Below are 7,849 nucleotides of genomic sequence, written 5' to 3'. Positions count from 1 at the left end.
CACGGGAACAGCAGGGTTTCCACAGGGCGAGGCAACTTTTCTGCCATGGGCTGACACCAAGCTTTTCCTCAGTGCTGCCAAGACCCTCCAGAGAGGCTATTCTCAAAAGAGATCAAAGGTGATCTGGGCAGTTACCAAGCACTCACTCTTCTTTAATCAGGAAGGATGCACAGGAACACTGATGAAATTAAAGCCTTGCATTAGACAAATACAAATACAAAGACAATACACAGTATTGAGGAGGCAACAAATACAGGAGTGCTCAGAGAGGGTGTTTGGAATCACCTTACTCTTCCTCTTGCCAAAAACAAACAAACAAACAAACCTGTAATAGTACAGAATAACCGGGGACAATAAATACCTTGCAAGAACTAGAAATGAACCTCACTCCCTTGTGCATTTTGCTATTAAAAAAGAGATTTAAAAGCCACGGTGAAGCTCCTCTATAGAGTCAAGGAACAAAGCACATGAGAGCTAGAGAATGACAAGATCATTGATAGCTTGAGGGAAACCTTGAGAACTTAGAAAGAAAGTGAAAATTAAGCAATTCCAATTCATCTAATTGTAGGGAACAAGTACCTTCTGCAGGGCAGCAATACAGACTAAACCGATTTCTTTCTGGATTACAAAATTATGTTAAACTACAGAGCACAACTGCTCTGAAACCAAAAACAATGCCTATTTCTGATTAACATTACAGTGGGTATAGTTGAAAGGTCTAGAAATTCCAGAGAGATGTGAAGGTTGTGACAGCCAGTGTGATCATCCACTCTAATAATCACAAGCAATAAAACCCTCTAATTTCCACACCCAACCTACTTAATGGGGCCAAATTTGTGGCCTGTCAAAATTTGGTAGGATGGAAGAGCTGACAGGAATTGACTTGAAACAAAGATTACTTTTATAGCCTGTAAGAAAGACATTCATTTTGCAAGACCCTTGCAAATCTTCCATACTTCATATTTCACAGTCAGTGTGTGAAGCAAACCAAAATGGTTTCAAGACATTTTAAAGTCACCCCAGTTTTGGAATGCTGAGGTATAGATTTGCTTCTTCTCTCCCAAGCCTAGGACTTGAAATTCATCTGCAATGGCCTTTTTTTGGCTGCAGGGTTCCTTATCCATATGTTCCTAGCATATTGCAAGAACACACAGCCCTTCTCTGATGTTAGTACACTGCAGGCTCCTCTGCTGTGCGGGTAACATTTACCTTGGCTGCATTATTGCTCCTTTACTTGCCTTGGGAATGCATTTACAAATGCTTCTTTATAGATTTTCTGCCACCTATTAGAACAGGGAATGTAAGTCCATTTTCTTTACGCATATTGTCCCTCTCATTTGGATTCAGATGCCCTTCACTCTGAAAGGGTACGGTCAGCTCCCTAACAGAAAAAAAGTGCAAGACTGTACTTCTCAATCCAGACTGGATGAGATCTAGGCTGCAACAGGGGAGGTTTCCATTGGATATTAGGGAAAATTTCATCACCGAAAGGATTGCCAGGCACTGAACAGGCTGCCCAGGGAAGTGGTGGATTCTCTGTCCCTGGAGGGATTTGAAAGACCCTGTAAATGTGGAGTTCAGGGATGTGGCTTAATGGTGGACTTGGCAGTGCTGGGGGAATGGTTGGACTTGATGATCTTAAGGGTCTTTTCCAACCTAAATGATTCTGTGATTCTATTCTGTATGAACAAGGGGATGGACCGGAATAGATTATTAGAGCTTAATGACCCCTTGATTAATTTGTTGTTGACATTTACTCAGAGGAAGCAGCAGAACAGAGAAGAGAGCCATAATCAAGGGGAGGATGTCTCTGGAGACTTGGGTTTAGTGTGCATAAACAAAGTTAGTACAGGCTTTCAAGGGTTACGCTAAACAGCTGTTTCATTATTTATGTAAGAAGTAGTAGCATCTTATGACTTGGATTCTTGGAAGGAAATATTTTTTCTTTTCCTAAAGACATGCCTCTGGATTCCTGCAAGTGATATTTATATCCTTAAGGGATTTCCTCAAATGCCTTTCTATGGCAATCTACTTTCCATAAAGGCTTGATCTGATGAACCACTCAATTACAGTAGGTCATGGTAGTGATGTAATGACACTGTCAGGGACAGACACTTACATGAGGCAGTTTCATCTCAGACAAGTAAAAAAATCATAGTAATTTCAGCTGAATTTCTAGCTATTTCAGTTACAGTGCTTTATTTTGGAGTTGCCTTTATCATCTTGGTGAAATTTTCTAGGTGGAGCTTGACACAGCTGCAAAGAGTGCAGTCAGCATGATGGTCTGTGCACCATTGGTAGCACAGCTGGAAAGTGCCCTGCACCACTGAAGAATTCCAAGATGGTCTAAACAACGCCTGCTTCCCAAATTTGTCTGTTCCCAATGCCAGCAGCAAGCCCCACTGTGGTTACCCACCACAGGCCACTCCGTGACCCTGGCTGCAAACACAAAGCTTTGAACATCTGCTCCCTATCTCAGCCCCCGCCCAGGAAAGTTGTGTAATGATGATGTCTCTTGTGACTTGTGCATAGTCTGTACAAACTACAAGCTCTCCTTTGCTCCCTTGCTGCCAACTCTCTCCATTCTCATCCCATCTTTTCATCTTTGGGAATGTTGCTGCCACTTGGACACTCTTCTGAGCATTTGACTACCCAAGTCTCCTTCAACTTCACGTATCAAACATCTCTACTTCATTCCAGCACTTCAGAATGTATGGGAGACCTCAAAGAAATGTCCAGAGCTGCCAGAATTAGAGCCAGAGAGCACAAGAACTGCCACTGCACAAGCTCCTTACTGACCCTCAAACATGTGGCAGTGTCTAAGGAAACATTCAGCCCAACTTTCTCCTACTCACCAATTCCATGGCAAGGTGGCTTCAGAGTTAATAACTGCTTTGCTTTTCTATGGGAGCAAAATTTATTAGCACAAAAAAAAGACTGTCAGACAAACAGCCCCTCAACACTTACTGCCTCTGGCACTAAATTTTGTAGTCCATTCATTAGCACGTACAGATGAGTCATGAATCCAGAATGCAGAGATTGTCTAAGAGGCCCTGCACAAAAAAAGTAACAAAAAGATGGCTTCTACTGCCACAAAACATCCCTGCCTAGTGAACATAAACTACGTTTCAAAAAGCTGACACTTCCACCTCCCTGTTTCTGCCATGTTTGCTCTAGGAAAGATCCAGCCCTAACAAAGACCTGTGGATGCCACCGTAACATACGTACGTTATTAGTGCAGATGAAAGCAATCAGGAAAAATGTAAATTGTTATAAAACTGCCAGACATTCAATAACAAACTGTTACAGCATTCAGATGACAAGAAAGCTCTGGCCTTGAGCAATTTGATTGAGCTTTGAAGACTAATAAAGCTTCAGAACTGGTCCTGCTTTGTGTACTGATGTTGGACCAGATGACCTCAAGAAATTTTTTTTGGCCTAACTTAAACGACTTTGTGAAATTGTAGTTACCAAAGTGAAATATAAATAGTCTGAACTTTTACGCAGCATTAATTTACTCCTTTGTACTGTTACTTGTATATATGATACAATTAATTCCACGAGCAATGTAAAAGCCTCCATTAGATGTGCTGTGTCACAAAAATTTATGTATCATTTAAGGAATCAAATCCCCAATAAGGAAATTAACATAGCACATTACACCCTAATGCACAAAGAAAACACGTATTTCATCCAAAATCTTTATGACCACAGTCTTTTTATCATCATGTGCAACTCACAGGCTCTCCTGTCTGGAGATGGTGGTTTAATAGTAATTCTTGAATCTGGACCTGTTCTTGCTTCCCCTTGCTTCCTTCTGAACTAGGGATGCATCTCCACCAGTATTTGGGTTGTTCTTTCAAAACAAAGCTCCTGATTGTCTCACTTTATCATGCTTTGGTTTGTGGTACAAACAAGTTGTGGAGTAGTAGGAGTAACTCCATTTGGAGTGAATGAAGCCACGTGAATTTTGGAGTGAATATATCTAGAAAGGCATTTCCTGGTGAGTTCTAGAACACTGATGCTCTAGAGCTGAGTTGTCTTTTTCAACTCTGCACATCAAGCAGTACTGAAAAATAATACTGTGATTTACCTAAAGGGTGAGTAAATCTGATCCATATATTACTGAGGATGGGAAGAGAAGCTGAATGTGATGGCCCACCCAGATAACAGCAGAGCATTGGCAGAGCAGCTGATAGAAAGCCCAACTCCCTTCTCCCCTCCCTCCTTAGGCATCAAGATGGAACTGTAATGCCAGTAAATGAGAACTATTGCAAGCTCCTGCTCAGGGGGCCACAAGTTCTTTGAGTGCCGCAGCATAGAAGGAACAGTTTATGGCTTTCCTACAACCTCTGACACCCTATTTGCAACTTTGAGAGATGACTGCTGTAACTTGTCCTAATGCCCACCCCCTGGCCTGCTCAGGAATTCACAGTTTCACTGCTGGGTCTATATAATACCTTAAATATTGGCAATCCAGTCTCCCTCCAGCAGTTAAAGCAAGTCTGGAGTGTACTGTAGTAAACCAAACAGCTGCACCCTACACAGAACAGTTCAGGCCTCCAAATGAAGCACTGAGATGAATCTCTCCAGTGCATCTTTATTGCACAGGGAGACTGCTCCAGGAAGACTCTATACACAGACGCATTATTTTTTGATGGAAGGATCGTATTCAGCTTTTAGAAAAGCAGTACTGACTGATTTTCCTGTGCTCCACTTGTAAGCACCATGGACCCAGCTGTCCCTCCCACACAGCTTTATGTATTATTTATTCTTGGAAGACACAGAGCCACACAGGAGTCAGAACTCGTTTACATTTCAGTTACAGAATAAGCTATTGATTCTATTGCATCAAAGGTATTTCTGTTTATTCAGCAGTCCAGAGACAATGAAAATAAATTTTAAAAAATAAAAGAATGAAGTTCCAATTAAAATGGAGTTGAGATAGTTCCCTCAAACATATTATAGTTCTATATTGATTTAATGGCCTGTTACTTTTAAAGTGACTGCTTTTAAAACTTTCGCACACAGTTGCCTTAGCATTACAAAAGCACAGCCCAGTGCAGAAGTATTGAATTAGTGTATTTATGTTAAAGAAAATTAAGGCAGAATGCCCATCTTCTTAACTTTATGATTCTTTAATAGACATTCATTCTTCATCTTTTCCCTTTCAAATGTAAGAAAGCTTGAAAGACTTACACCAGGTTTCATTTAATAAGAGAAAATAAGAAGCCTGCCACACAGAAAATTACTAAATTATGTTCAGTTTAGGGGTTCCACTCTTCTCTTTTGCCTCAGGCTTTTGGGACATTAAGGCCATGATATAAATCCTGGTCACTGCTTTTTTTAAATAGCAGAAACGAGAGTTTATTAGCATCACAGTGGTTGCCTCAATAATGACAAAACAGTTGCTCATTACTGCTCATTAGATTCATATTAGATTCATTTGCAATCGCAATACATCTTCTATTCATACTCGATTGCAAAACAACAGATATGATTTGACACCTGCTGTAGTACAGAATTCATTAGAAAGTAATAATACAAATAGGATTTTCATGGATGGACTTAGTCTTCTGTCTCTGATGGGTCTAAAATTTGTCATTTAATGTAGAGTTTATATAGTATAAATACCACAGCAGGCTGTCAGCTTCTTCAAATCATGTGCTTCGATAAAATATCACACACAGAAGCAGACAAGCAAAGAGCAGACAGACACACAAACAAGCAAATTAACAGTACCATATGCAGGAACAGACATTAACTGTTTCTTTTGATATCCCTAATAGATGAGTGCAGTTACTAACTTCTGAAGTCACAGAAAAGTGCAGAAAGCTGCATTTTCATCAAAAGATCAAGTGAACAAGTAAACAAGTTCAATTTTCCCTTGAAAACTTCTGGGGCAAACAGCAAAGGATGCTCCTGAAACACTTGTTAAATGCCATTTTTCTTGATTTACTTGAATAGTGCCAAACCATTATTGTGTCTCTATGCTTTGGAAGCATCAAGCTAATAACAGAGTTTAAATGAGCTGAAATCTCTCATTTTCCTAGAAAGTCCTATGGCGAAAAGACAAAATTATCTCCAAAATCAATTCTTGCCCCCTTTTTGTTCCTGCACAAGGGATGAAAGTATACGGAAGGAATAGGTCTTCATAAAGCAGAGAGAGATGGGTTGATTGCAAAACGGAGCCCTCCATATCATAAAATGAGTCACATTATAATAAATTCAGCCTCATTATTACCTTTCATGGTATTTCTGAAGGTACAAAACAAATTTCCTGTTTCTGTCCTCTGCCCAGCTCTTAATTCAACTATCAAGTTAATTCCCTACTATTTACAGCTATGCAAAGGAGTGTGTTCCTATCCCTCAGCACACTAACATTTGAAAAAAACCCTAATTTTGCTTACTCTGCCTCTGGGAAGAAATTTCTTCACAACTTCTTATCAAATCTGTTTCTTAAAAGAACTGCTTCCCAGCAGATGGGTTCTTCTTCCACCCAACTCAGTCATAATCTAGCTCTGCTCCCCAGAGAAAAATTTGGTATGGCCATTGCCCTCTGCATTGTTTGAGATAACTTTCACGATTTAACACTCAACGACTGTAAAGATGAATTCTCAATGGAAGACTACCAAATATGTATTCTGAATTCCATAATAAAACACTTGATCTGATGAGACCTAGAATCAGACCTGACTTTTCTACACTTCTAAAATCACATTTCCAGCCCATGGTCCTTCAGTGCTTGTCCTCTTTTTCCTCCAAACCAGCAGTTTCCAAAGGCAAAGACCTGTATTTTGTATCCTAAAATTCTGTTTTATTTCTCTAACACCAATACCCCAGTACCTCACAACTTTATATTCGTCAGCAAATTGTTTAAGGACATTTCTCTTTTGGTTTTGTTGATCATGAAATTGGCAATACTGAATTAAACAGGGCACTGTTTTCTCAGGATCTATAGAAAATGTACAGTATTATTTAAAGGTTATTTCAATGTGTAACCTCTTATCCCTGCTCCATATAAAGCAGAATTCATAGAAAATTCACATACAATGACTCTATGAGGAGTATTAAACACCAACAGACCTGTCTTGGTTCAGCTTACCATTACAACAAGCCTGGATTATCAAGAATCACTATAAACACAAATGGGGGGGAAAAAAATAAAAGTCACATAACTAGGGCAAAACCTCACTTGAATAAGGCAACTGCTTTTAAAAATCAGTTGTTAAGAAAATGACGCCTGATTATTGAAATCAGAGCCACAAACCACCAAATTTTCCCATTTCTCCTCCCAGCACTGTGATTCTGCACAAGGAATTGACTGCATGGCAGTGGGAAGGGGAGCACAGTCAGGTTTGGACAGTGCCTCGCTTTCCTGGGCAAGCTGGAAACACATCCCATCCCTATTTTATTTGATATATTATACAATCTGTTTGCCACTTCATCACTGGTTTTAATTTTTTTTTCATTTAAAAAAAACCCTAACACACCTCAAGCCAAAAAACCAAAACACAACAACAAATAAAAAGGAGTCTCAACAATCAGGAAAGTCAACGGCTCCCTGATTTCTCCTGGGAAAGAAGGCATTGGCACCCTGCCTCTTTTTTTCTTGAAGGGATTTGAGAAATAACAATGCAAATATATTAATATTGCATGATCAGGGCTACTTTCTATTAATATGCCATTAATATAACAACCTTTGCACTACATTTAAAGATCATGAAGATCAATATTTATTCTCAGGTCAGGGGAAAAAAATCAATCTTGCAGTAAAATGAGTCATATTTAATATATCCTATCAACATAATTAAGTTTATACATAAAAAGTAGCATTGATATGTGAATA

The sequence above is a fragment of the Chamaea fasciata genome, unplaced genomic scaffold (assembly GCF_029207755.1).
Source record: "Chamaea fasciata isolate MVZ Bird 193981 ecotype frontalis unplaced genomic scaffold, bChaFas1.0.hap1 SCAF_3, whole genome shotgun sequence".
NCBI classification, from domain to species: Eukaryota; Metazoa; Chordata; class Aves; order Passeriformes; family Sylviidae; genus Chamaea; species Chamaea fasciata.
The sequence above is the reverse complement of the archived record's forward strand: the minus strand, read 5'-3'. Positions refer to the sequence as shown.